This window comes from Macrotis lagotis, chromosome 2 (genome assembly GCF_037893015.1).
Source record: "Macrotis lagotis isolate mMagLag1 chromosome 2, bilby.v1.9.chrom.fasta, whole genome shotgun sequence".
NCBI classification, from domain to species: Eukaryota; Metazoa; Chordata; class Mammalia; order Peramelemorphia; family Peramelidae; genus Macrotis; species Macrotis lagotis.
Genome location: NC_133659.1, coordinates 72912107 through 72923719, shown reverse-complemented (window position 1 = coordinate 72923719; position 11613 = coordinate 72912107).

Below are 11613 nucleotides of genomic sequence, written 5' to 3'. Positions count from 1 at the left end.
CTCCACTGGAAACATTTCTAGTATAGTCCCACTAACAGATAGTTTTCTGCTTTTTGAACACCAGCTTGTCTTGGTAGAGAAAGATTCACTATCAGTAGGATGGCTATCTGGTGATAAATTATTTGGTCACAACAATCTATGAAACAAATTTTAAGATACAAAATAGCCCTTGGTTTTCTGTAACTTCCTTTTGATTTTTCAGTGGCCATGACAGAATGATGCAAAAGGGAGCAGAAGGGTGAAGAGTCAAACAGTTGTTAGACTATCTAGATGTCGGCAAGTTAAATGTAGTATCCTTGTCCAGTTGCTGACAAATGGATTGCAACTTGGGCAGATAAATCATCTTAATTTTCATATTCTTACTATTAAATGAAACTTGGAGACAAAAGGAAATTAGGGTAAAAGGAAAAGATGACTCAGGTACTATTGAAGAGAAAAATAAGAGTGGTTGAGTTGCATTTATCATGCAACCAAAGGCAGCAAGAAGTATCATTGCAAGGAATATTTGGCCATATCATATACTAGTGTTCCTGACAAGTACTTGTAAAAGATGACTATGAAAATAAACACTGTTTGTACACCAACAAATGTTGGAGAGGATGAGGATTCCAGAAAGAACTTGACAGGACATTGTAAATTAAATAAATTCTTTCCTACTTGACTTTAATGTAAAGAGGTTGGGGCCATGCATGAGAATGATGAAAAATGTAAGGAGAAACACCATATAAGAATAAGAAATGAAAAGTCTCAAAGACTTTGTAGACTATATAGAAACCATATACTTACATATCATCAATTTTTTTTGAGAAGGGATTCAGGAGATTCATAATTTTAGATCTTAGAGACCATAGAATCCAAATTCCTACCATTTTATAGATGAGATTTAGAGATTAAGTGATTTACTTATTGAAAGGTAGGGGATTTATAAGATCTCACTGTGCTTATTTGTTGAATGTAGATCAATCAATCACTCACTCCTCAATCAGTTATTAAGTACTTGCCACAGAGCAGGTCTATCAGTGTCTTGGACAGATACTGGGGACCAAAAGGAGTCTAGTGGATTAGATGTCCTTTATGTAATTCTGTAATTCTTTTGACAACTCTAATTCTTAATATTTTTCTTGTGATGCTATATAGTTTTTAATCATAGAACATTGTAGTCTCCAAATGATTAATGATGAGAAGTACCTAAAAAGCAATGGAGAGATTCACTGTGAATATATGTAGGGGGTAGCACATTAGAAACAATGACTCACAGGCAAATTGGCATAAAAGATGTCATCAGAGAGATAAATAACCAAAACAAAAGAAAGATGACTGTCATGTAGTGGGGTAAGGAATATCCACTTAAATAGTTGTGGACTCCATTAATATCCAAATAATGTAGAGAAAGCAAGAGGAAATCTCCCCCCACCCAATTTTGGGAGAATTCTTTAAGGTCAAATTAAAGAAGACTATGGAAAAGGGTCACAAGGGTGTGCTGGAGCCAGCTCTAATTGACTTCTAGAAGTCCATTTAAAAATTTTTAGTGTAAGCTTTATACCTCAAAAATCAGCATCACTGCAAGTCAGGGTTTGATTTATTGTTTTGTGGATTTTTTAGACCTGAGAAAATGTTAATAATAAAGATTAAACTTAAAGGTAAGTGAGCATACTTTTTTTCTGGGTCTGGTTGTTAAATATTTACCTGTGTGTGTTATTTTATAGACATTGCTTCAGCTTAGCACAGTTGCAATAGAAGGCTCAGGGAACAAAGTCATCACTATAACAGAGATCTAGTGATTGAAAGCTGATAATAATAATAATAATAGTAATAATAACTGGCATTTGAATAGCATTTTAAGGTTTGGAAAGTGTTTTAAATTTCTTATCTTATTTCAAAAATGCCACATGGATTGGGAAGGTATAGACAGTTACAATCTACAGTATTGGAAGGAATATTTTAGTATTATCACTGAGCTGTCAAAATATAGAAGGAAAAGTAAGATAGGGACACTTTTATACAAATAGACAAATAGATCATTTTTAAAAATAAAATAATACATTTAGGATAAAGTACTAGCAAGAGGATCACTCGGTTAAAGGATATGATTCTTCTTATATATTGCCAGATTTTGAATCACCTGTTGTAGTTTTTATATCATTAGTATAATGAAATAGGCATTGCGCTTGGAGTCAGAAAAAAGACTTGCAATTCTGGCTTTGCCTCTAAGTTTGTAACCTTAGGCAAGTCTCTTGACATCTCCGAACCTCAGTTTTCTCAACTATAAACTAGATGATCTCAGATTTTCTTTCAAGATCCAATATTTTATGGCCCCATGTTTCTCTGAAAAACATTTATTAAATGTCTTTTAAATGCTGGGTAATTATTTGTCTAACTGGAGAGGAGCAGAAGGAAAAAGAGAAAAAAGGAGGAGGGGAAGAAGAAAAAGGATGAAGAGAAGGGAGAGGAAGAGAAGAAGGAGAAGGAGGAGGAGGAGGAGAAGGAGAAGAAGGAGGAAGGGAAGAAGAAAGGAAGAGAAGGGGAGAAGGAGGAGAAGGAGAAGGAGGAGGAGAAGAAAAAGCAAGAGGGGGAAGAAGAGAAGGAAAAGAACAAGGAGGAGGAGAAGGAAGAGGAGAAGAAAGAGGAGGGGAAGGAGAAGGGGGAGAAGAAGGAGAAGAAGGAGGAAGAGGAGGAGAAGGAGAAGAGGAGAAGGAAAAAGAGAAGAAAAGGAGAAAAAGGAGGAGGGAAAGAAGGAAAAGGAGAAAGAGAAGGGGAGGAGGAGAAGGAAAAGGAGAAGGAAAAAGTGGAGGAAGAGGAGAACAAAGAAGAGGAAAAAAGGAGAAAAACATGAAGGAGCAGGAGAACTCTGAAATCTAAGCCTTTTGATGCTGTTTTTCTCTCAGAGGACATCTTCAGAGTAGAACTTCTCTCCATGAAGTCTCCATTTTTCTCACATCAGACCTGGAAGGGGATGGGAAAGAAAATTTCTTTCCCTGGAATCTCCCTTAGACCTCTGAGCATTATTCTCCACCCTACCCCTTTCACATCCCCCCTTCCCCCCACCCCCAAAAAAGGAGAAGACCCAGACTCTCATGTTTGTCCCTTATGCTTCTGAAGCCTGAAAGAGTTCCCTGACCAAAGGTTTTCAATTGATTCAGCACATTTGCTTGAATGAGGTCAAGGGCATTCTAGGTTCAGAAAAACCTCCTGCTGCTTTCCAACCATTTACAGTTCAGAAGGATACAAAGCACATTTTCTCATTAAGTTTTAAACCCATGCAGATTCCAAAAGAAATTAAAGGCATATGTTCCTGATTCATTCACACAACTCATCAAAGAGCCATTTGATATCCAAGAAGCCTTCAGAGTCTCCATGAAAGGTTATTGAAAATATGTTTTTCTTTGAACCCAGAAGTCACATTTTCCCAAGAAAAAGAATAAATGAAGAACCAATTGAGTTTGAATGGATTTAAAACACTGCCAAAGGCCAGCTTTTCTCAATGCTAACTGTTCTTAAGAAAGTCTAATTGTTGTAGGCCAGCTTTCATTAACCTCTTCTGTCTTCCCATAGACTGTTTTTTTTTTTCTTTAGTTAGGTTTCTGGCAAGTGGAATGAGAGTTTTGAGTAGATATTTGGAAACTACGGTGTCTGTGTGTGTGTGTGTGTGTGTGTGTGTGTGTGTGTGTGTGTGTGTGTGTGTGTGATTATTTTTGGTCTCATCATTTACCTCCTTCATGATAACACTCTCAGTCCAATGGGAAGAACACTAACTTTGGAGAGAGATTCCAGACCCTGAATTCAAATTCTACCTTGATAATACCTGTGTGGCCTCAGGCACTGAACTTTGAACTAGATGGCTTCTGAGGTCCCTTCATTCTCAAAATCTCAGATCCTAGGCTATTGGAATACTATTGAATAGGTTGTTGTGAGGTGGTGTTATTTTATAATAATATGATATTTCTCCTTCATTCTTGAAGAAGACGATGACATCAGGGCGGTGATGCCATGATTAAGCACATGAACTGGATTCGAGTGAGGCGGGGGCTGTGCTAAGTTACCAGTCTCACTTTTTTTTTCTCCAGAGTCAATTGGGTCCAGTGGCCAGATATGAATCAAAACAATTGGAGATGACTCTGGATGTGAGGCAATCAGGGTAAATGACTTGCCCAAGGTCACATAGCTAGTAAATATCTGAGTCTGAATTCAAACTCCCATCCTTTGGAGTCCAAGGTCAGTGCTCTATCCACTGCACCATCTAGTTGCCCTTGGTGTTATTTTATTGCTACCCAAAGACTCAGTCTGTGCCCAAATCCCCTGAGGCAGTCATGTCTTTGGGATAAGATACTATAGCTATTGCTGGTGCCCCTGCCCACTAGTATGTAGCCTTGGGACATAGAAAGGGAAATTCAATCAACTCCATTGCTCGCCATCTCCCAACTCTGCACAATTTCACAGGCCAGCCTCCACACTGGCAATGCCTCCTATCTTTCCTCTTAAGATATAGATTACTTACTGCTTTCTGCTGGAGGCCTTTCCTGGATTCCTTTTCTCTATGATTATCTTCCATTACCTTTAGATAATATGTATAATATAATATATATAATATACATTATATGTTATAGAATACATAAATAAAAATATAATAAATTCAATTCCCACCTACCCTCTACATAATTTTGTATGCACAAATGTTTGCCTGCTCTTTTTATCACTAGAAGATATAATCTGGAAAGGCAAGGACTGATTTTTGCCTTTCTTTGTATTACCACTACTTAGCACAATGTGTACACATGGTAAACACTTAATGGGGAAGGGAATAAGCATTTATATAGCATCTACTGAATACCAGACATTATGCTAATCCGTTTACAACTATGGTCTCATTTGATCCTCACAACAACCCTGGGAAGTAGGTTCTATTATGATCCCCATTTTACAGCTGAGGAAATTGAGGCAGAGAGACAGAGGTAAGTGACTTGCCAGGGTCACACAGCTTTATAAATGTTAAGGCCAGATTGAGGCCTAGGACTTCCTGATCTATACTTAGCCTGCTATTCACCATGCCCCCCACTGCCTAGGTGTGTTGACCGAAAGCCTGCTTTCCTCACTAGCAGAGAAGTGAAGTGATTTGCCTAAGGTCAGAAAGCCAGTTGGTGGTAAAGTCAGGACTAGAAATCCAGTTTCTTCACTCTACATTTTACAGATTTGGAAACTGAGACCCAAATAATTTATCTGACTTAGCCAAAGGCATGGAGGGAAGAAGCAGCACAGTCAGAATTCACTCTTCTACATCTGTCTTCCCTTTCCTCTACAACCTATATTATAGAAATTAAACTTGCCATTGAAATTGAACTTCATTTATTTAACAATTTTGCCAGAAGCCAGTCCTTTCTAGATTATCTGGAATGATATAATTGCTCTTATTTGTTTTTGCTGTTGGCAGGTGATAACTAGATTAGCCCTTGCTATATGCACTAGTGCCAGCAGTGGAGGTGAAAGGTTTTTTCTTAGCTGCCATTCATCCAGGCTGCTGCATTTCTTTATGGCTCATTTCACGAGTGAGTGAGCAAGAGACACACAGAGAACAGAGATAGAGACTGAGAGAGAAAGAGAGATGGAGAGAGACAAACGACAAACACAGACAGAGGGAACGAGAGAGAGAGAGAGAGAGAGAGAGAGAGAGAGAGAGAGAGAGAGAGAAAGACATAAAGAGGCCTTCATTTGTCCAACAGAGATGGGAAGACAAGACCAGAAGGAACAGATTCCATCAGGGTGGAAATAATAGCCAAGGCAGAACCAGAGCCATAAACCCTTGTTTGAAATGATATTAGAGAAAACTGAGTTATGTTGAAAAGCAAAAGACCTTTTCAATTTCTTTTTCACTGAACGTAAAACCAAGAAGACAATGGATTTATAGTTAGCAGAGGACATAGGTGATGCTGATGCCTTCCAGCTGTGCATTGACTGAACTCAACTGTGTACATGAACCACCTTCCCAAACTGCTCTCATATTCGTCTGAACAACCACTGTTAATATTTAAAATGGGGATGTGAGGGGTTAGGTAGGTGGCACAGTGGATAAAGCAATGGCCCTGGAGTTAGGAGGACCTGATTTCAAATGGACCTCAAACACTTAATAATTGCCTAGCTGTGTAACCTTGGGCAAGTCACTTAAAAAACCCATTGTCTTAAATAAATACAATTTTAAAAATGGGGATGTGGTAAGGGGGGGTAGGGAATGTGACAACACTACAGATAGACATCACCTGGGTAGCTAAGTGCAGTGGACAGACAAGACATAATAAGGTGGTGAGTATAGAAAAGTACTCCTGAGAAGGAGGCTGATACTGATGTGGTGCTTATGGTTACAGAGGATTTGGTGTTTGTGTGTGTGTGTGTGTGTGTGTGTGTGTGTGTGTGTGTGTGTGTGTATGTGTGTGACTGTGTGTAGTTGTGTGGTTGATGGATAGTGACAGTGATTAAGAAAGCCTAGGTCACATTTAGAAGGGAGGAACTATTTTAAAAATACAAAACACTGAGCAAAAGGAAGGTCAGAAGTTGTCAGACAAGTGGGCTATCTTGTTACTATTGTGTTAAAGTTGAAAAGACACTTTTCAGAAAATATGAAATTTACTTGATGAAACTTCTCCAAACCATGGTCAATCCTCTCTATTCTTAGTAGTTATGTTTATTGAAATATTGTTTTTGATTAAATTCATTTAAAAAACAACCAACACACCAAAATATTTGTCGCTTGATCTTCCCTGTGAGGTTGGCAGAGCAGGTGTACTCATTTTATAGATAAAGATACTGTGAGTTAAGTGACCTTCCCAAGATCATATAGCTAGTAAGTGGCAGAGAGCCTAATTCCATTTAGTCCAAGTTTAGGGCTCTGCTACATTATCAAATTTCCTGCTTAAATCAACCAATAATACAATTTGGTTCAATAAATAAAAGCCAGCAAATGAAAGAATATGTTCAACAATTCATTGTGGATAATACTCTATCATCGTGTTTTCCTTATTTATTTAGCCAGGGGTTAAAACTAGAATTAATGAGGTCCAGGTTGGAGATTCAAACCCCCTTACAGTCTAGCTAGCTTAGTTACATTTAGAGGCTATAGATCATATTCCTAGCCTTGGCCAGTCATCAAGAGAGAGTATCAGAATCCTAAAGAGTAATTCTTTCAGCTAGGGCAAAAACCGGTTGGGGGGGGGTATAGTCTGGCAATGGCAAATATAAAGGACAGTCCAACCCCAGATGGCCACATTGAGAGAAAAGAAAGCTAATCAGGTAGAAAATCTGGCTCTTATTCCCCTTACTAGTCAGCTAGATTGTACTGGATAGAGACAGAGCAGTGGGCTTAGAGTCAGGAAGACTCATCTTTTTGAGCTCTAATCCAGCCTCAGATGCTTACTAACAGTATGACTCTGGGCAAGTCACTTAATCCTGTTTGACTCATTTTTCATGTGTAAAACACCTCAAACTATCACCATAGTCAGAATGACTCTCTGAACCACAAAACTCTTTCTGCTCCTTCATTTGAAGTGTTGACTTAAGGGAAGGTCAACCCATACCTGAAAAAAATTATCTCTATAACACACTAGACAAGGAGCCTTTCATTTGTTGTAAGGGGTGAAGCTCCTCCCCATGTTTCTACCTTCCTACTCATCTCTATTTCCCTGTTTGATGCGATGTTATGATTCTTTCCCTGTTTCCCTTCCCTGGCATTTCTTTTAGGGTGATTGATTAAGAAGAGTAAGGAAGTAGGGGGGATGGAGTAGAGTAGGAAGCAACAAGATATGATCAGATATTAGGTATTTTCTTTTTCAAAACTCTAAGGCAGTTATTCAATAAACATTTATTAAGTAGCTAATACATACTAGGCATTATCATGGGGACACAAAGGCAAAAGACAGTCCTTGGCCTAGAGGAACCTACAATCTAAGAGGTGAGACAACATGAAGACAGCTATGTACAAACAAGCTATATTCAAGTTTATATAACCAGGGAAGGTATTAGAATTAAGAGAAATGAGAAAAGTCAGGAAGAAGAGATGGGGAGGGACAACATTCCAGGAAAGGTGGTGATGGGGAAACCAGTAAAATCCTTGGAGCCAAGAGATAAAGCTAGGAGATCAATGTTATTGGACTGAAGAGAATGTCTTCTTATACACACAAAAACACACACACACACACACACACACACACACACACAAACACTCCTCTTTATCCAGTTTGAGATGTCCAATAGGCAGCTGGAGATGCAAAGTAGGAGATTAGTACTAGATAAGTTGATCTGAGGGTCATTGGCATAGAGATGATATTAGAATCCATGGGAGGGGATGAGATCAACCAATGAAACAGTGTGAAGTGCTAGGTCAGAACCCTATGGCACAATTAGTAGACATGACCTGGCTGAAGATCTAGCAAAAGATTCTGAAGCAGTCAGCTTAGAAAGAGAAGCCGCAAAGAGTAGTGCCCCAAAAATGTAGGGAAAAGAGCACGGCAAAGAGAAAAAGGTGGTTTACAGTATCAAAGACTGTGGAGAGGTCAAGAATGATAAGGGCTGAGAAAGGTCAAAGATCATTGGTATCTTTGAAACGAGCAGTTTCATTTGAAGAAATCAGAAGCCAGAGACTAGAGAGCCAATAAGAAAGTGAGAGGAGAGGAGGTCAAGGCATTTATCAAAGGTGGTCTTCTCGAGAAGCTTGCCATAAAAGGGAGAAATCTATGGGATGAGAGTTACTGGAGACAGAAAGATAAAATGAAGAATTTTTTTTGAAGGATAAGAGAGACATGAGCATAATCTATGGATGGTTAGAAGCAGTCAATGGATAGGAGGAAACTAAAGATTAGAGACAGTAGGAATGATATAGGGTCTTTGCTTGAGAAGATAATATGCAATGATAGGATGGAAAGAAGAGTCATCTTTTCATGTGAAACAAGGGTGATTGAAGAGATAGTGGAAGGACACATATGAGTGATATGAAATGGGCTGGAAGGGAGAAGAGGGATCTCTAGGGGAATGGTCTCATTTTTTTCAGGAATATATGAGGTAGTGGGGGTGGGGTGGGGGGAAGGGAAGGGAAGTAAGATTGGGGGAAAAAATCGTAAAACTCAAAATAAACAAAACCTTTAATTAAAAAATATATGAGGTAAAGTTCTTAGCTGAGAGGTGAGGGAGAAGGGTAGACATGGGAGGTTTAAGGAGGAATGAAGAGATCTAGAAGAGCCACAGTGATGAATGCAAGAGTGAGTTAATTGGGGAGGTGCAGAAAAATTGCTTTGTCTCAGTGAGAGCCCAGTTAAACTTATGTTTTATAAATTTGTAGTGAACAGTCAGAATGGTTGCATTATTTTGTTGATTTTCTAGCTTATCAACTCAAACTGATTATTAGGATATGAAGATGGGAGGATAGGATCGATAAGATCATAGAAAATACTAAGTGCCTTCTTTTTTTCAAATCCATAAAGCTGTCATGGGTGAGCATCAAATGAAATTCAAGAGGTTAACATAGACTCCCAGTTCTCCCCTTTTTGCTAACACCATTTTTTCCCAACTATCTTTGCAGGCATCTCTGCTATAATGAGTCATATGTGATTCCCCCCAAAAAGCAAAATCACACAATAAAAATTACAGAGCTTTATGGGGGGTGGGAGGTGTCATTAGGGTCATAATGTCAACTTTGTCAGTAATACATTTTAAAAAGAGAGAAAGATAGGAATAAAAAAGGTTAGCACCATTTCACTCAATAGTGACTTCATCTTTGGTGTTGGTTGTTGTTCAGCCTGAACCCTAGACTTCACAAGCAAATTAGGATGCCATGCTGGGGGCTATATTATAGGAGAGTGGGAATAGGGCTAGCATCATTAAAGGTAGGATGGACCAGCTCTTCCCTGAGCATAGTTCCTACTGCACTAGAAGATTTACAGTAAATAGGATACTTTACCTTGACAAAGATGGGAAGATAGCTTGGAGAAGTAGGCATTAGAAGTGTTACATCATGTGATTTATTGTGAAGTGCTGCAGTTTTCTGCATTTTCTCTGTTTCTTAAAGAAGAAATTGTGCAAAATCAATCTTGAGATTCAAGTCATGCTCAGAATATTCCCTAATACATCAGTGGTGTTGGAACAAATTCACATTTTCAAAACATGAGTTATGACAGAACAGACTGTATTGGAAGTTGGACTGCACTACAAGTCCAATTATATTGTTATTATTATGCCCAATTATTATGTACTTAAAAAGAAAAGCAAGTGGAACACGAGAGATTTGAAATTTCATGTGTAATCCTCTTATTCTGTTCTACTGTGCATATGCAAATGTTCATTATATTTGTTTAACAATAAAAAATTAATTCTAAAAAATTGATACATTCCAGGCAGATTGTTCCCCTGTTTCTCACCATGGTAATTTTCCATGGGAAACTACATTACCAAAGAGAACTAATATACTCTAGAATTTTTAATAGCTTTAAATTGACTAAATTAGAGTAAAATACATTTACTAATCCCAGTCTGACTCTTTTAAAATGCTGTTACTAATGGAATAGCAGCCTAGATTTAACTGACAGTTTGGAGTCAAAAAAGATCTGTAACAGCACAGGAGAGCCTGATATTACTTAGTTTCCTTTCCTTTTTTTTTTTTTTTTTAAAGAAAGTTTAATTTGATTTAGGCCTCATTAGAGTAACAAGAAAGCTAGGTGAAATCAGTGAATAGAGCATTTGGCCTGGAGTCAGGAAGATCTGAATTCAAATCCAGTCTTACTATTATGTGACCCTAGTTTGCTTAACCCATTGGATAAGAAAATGGCAAAGCATTCCAGTATTTTGCCAAGGAAATCCCATGGACATCATAAACTTGCTAATAGTCCACAAAGAGTGAACAACAAAAGAGCACTACCATTATAATGAAACTGGTCATCCTTGATTAACTAGACTATTTTTAACTACATATTGATGCTCTGTCTTTGTGTTAAAATAATATGGAAAGCCACCTGGTGAGGTGCTGAGAATGACCCATTTGAGGTTCTGTAATGGCTCCTGTAAATAGGGGATTATTTTGTACTTTGTCACAGGGATACATTAATCATTACCTATAATAGCTGACTCTTGTTGGAACTTCTTGCCCTTAATGGCTGAGGCAAGCAAGGCATCATTTAATGAGGAAGCCCCAGGACATCTGGACATTCTCATACTTTTGCTGAGATGCAAGGATATATCAGGAGATATGGCTTGACTGAAGAAGGAAAGGAAGTATGGTAGTAGTAATGCGTAGAAATGTGCTGGAAGCAGTTTGAGGGGATCATTAAATTTTTAGTATGAGCATCTATACCTCAGAACTTGGCAGATGTAATAAATCAAGAATTACTTTATTATTTTATTGATTGTTTGGCCTTGTGACGCTGATGGAGATGTCCAAAGGGCTATAAAATTATGCATACCTTTTGAGCCAGTAATAATGCTGCTTGCACTATAGAAAATGGAAAAGGACCTACATTTATAGCAGCCCTTTTCAGGGGTGAAAAAATATTGGAAAGTTAGGGGATGTCTATCAATTAGGGAATGGCTGAACAAAATATGAGCTATGAATATAAAGGAATATCATTGTGCAATAAAAATAATTAA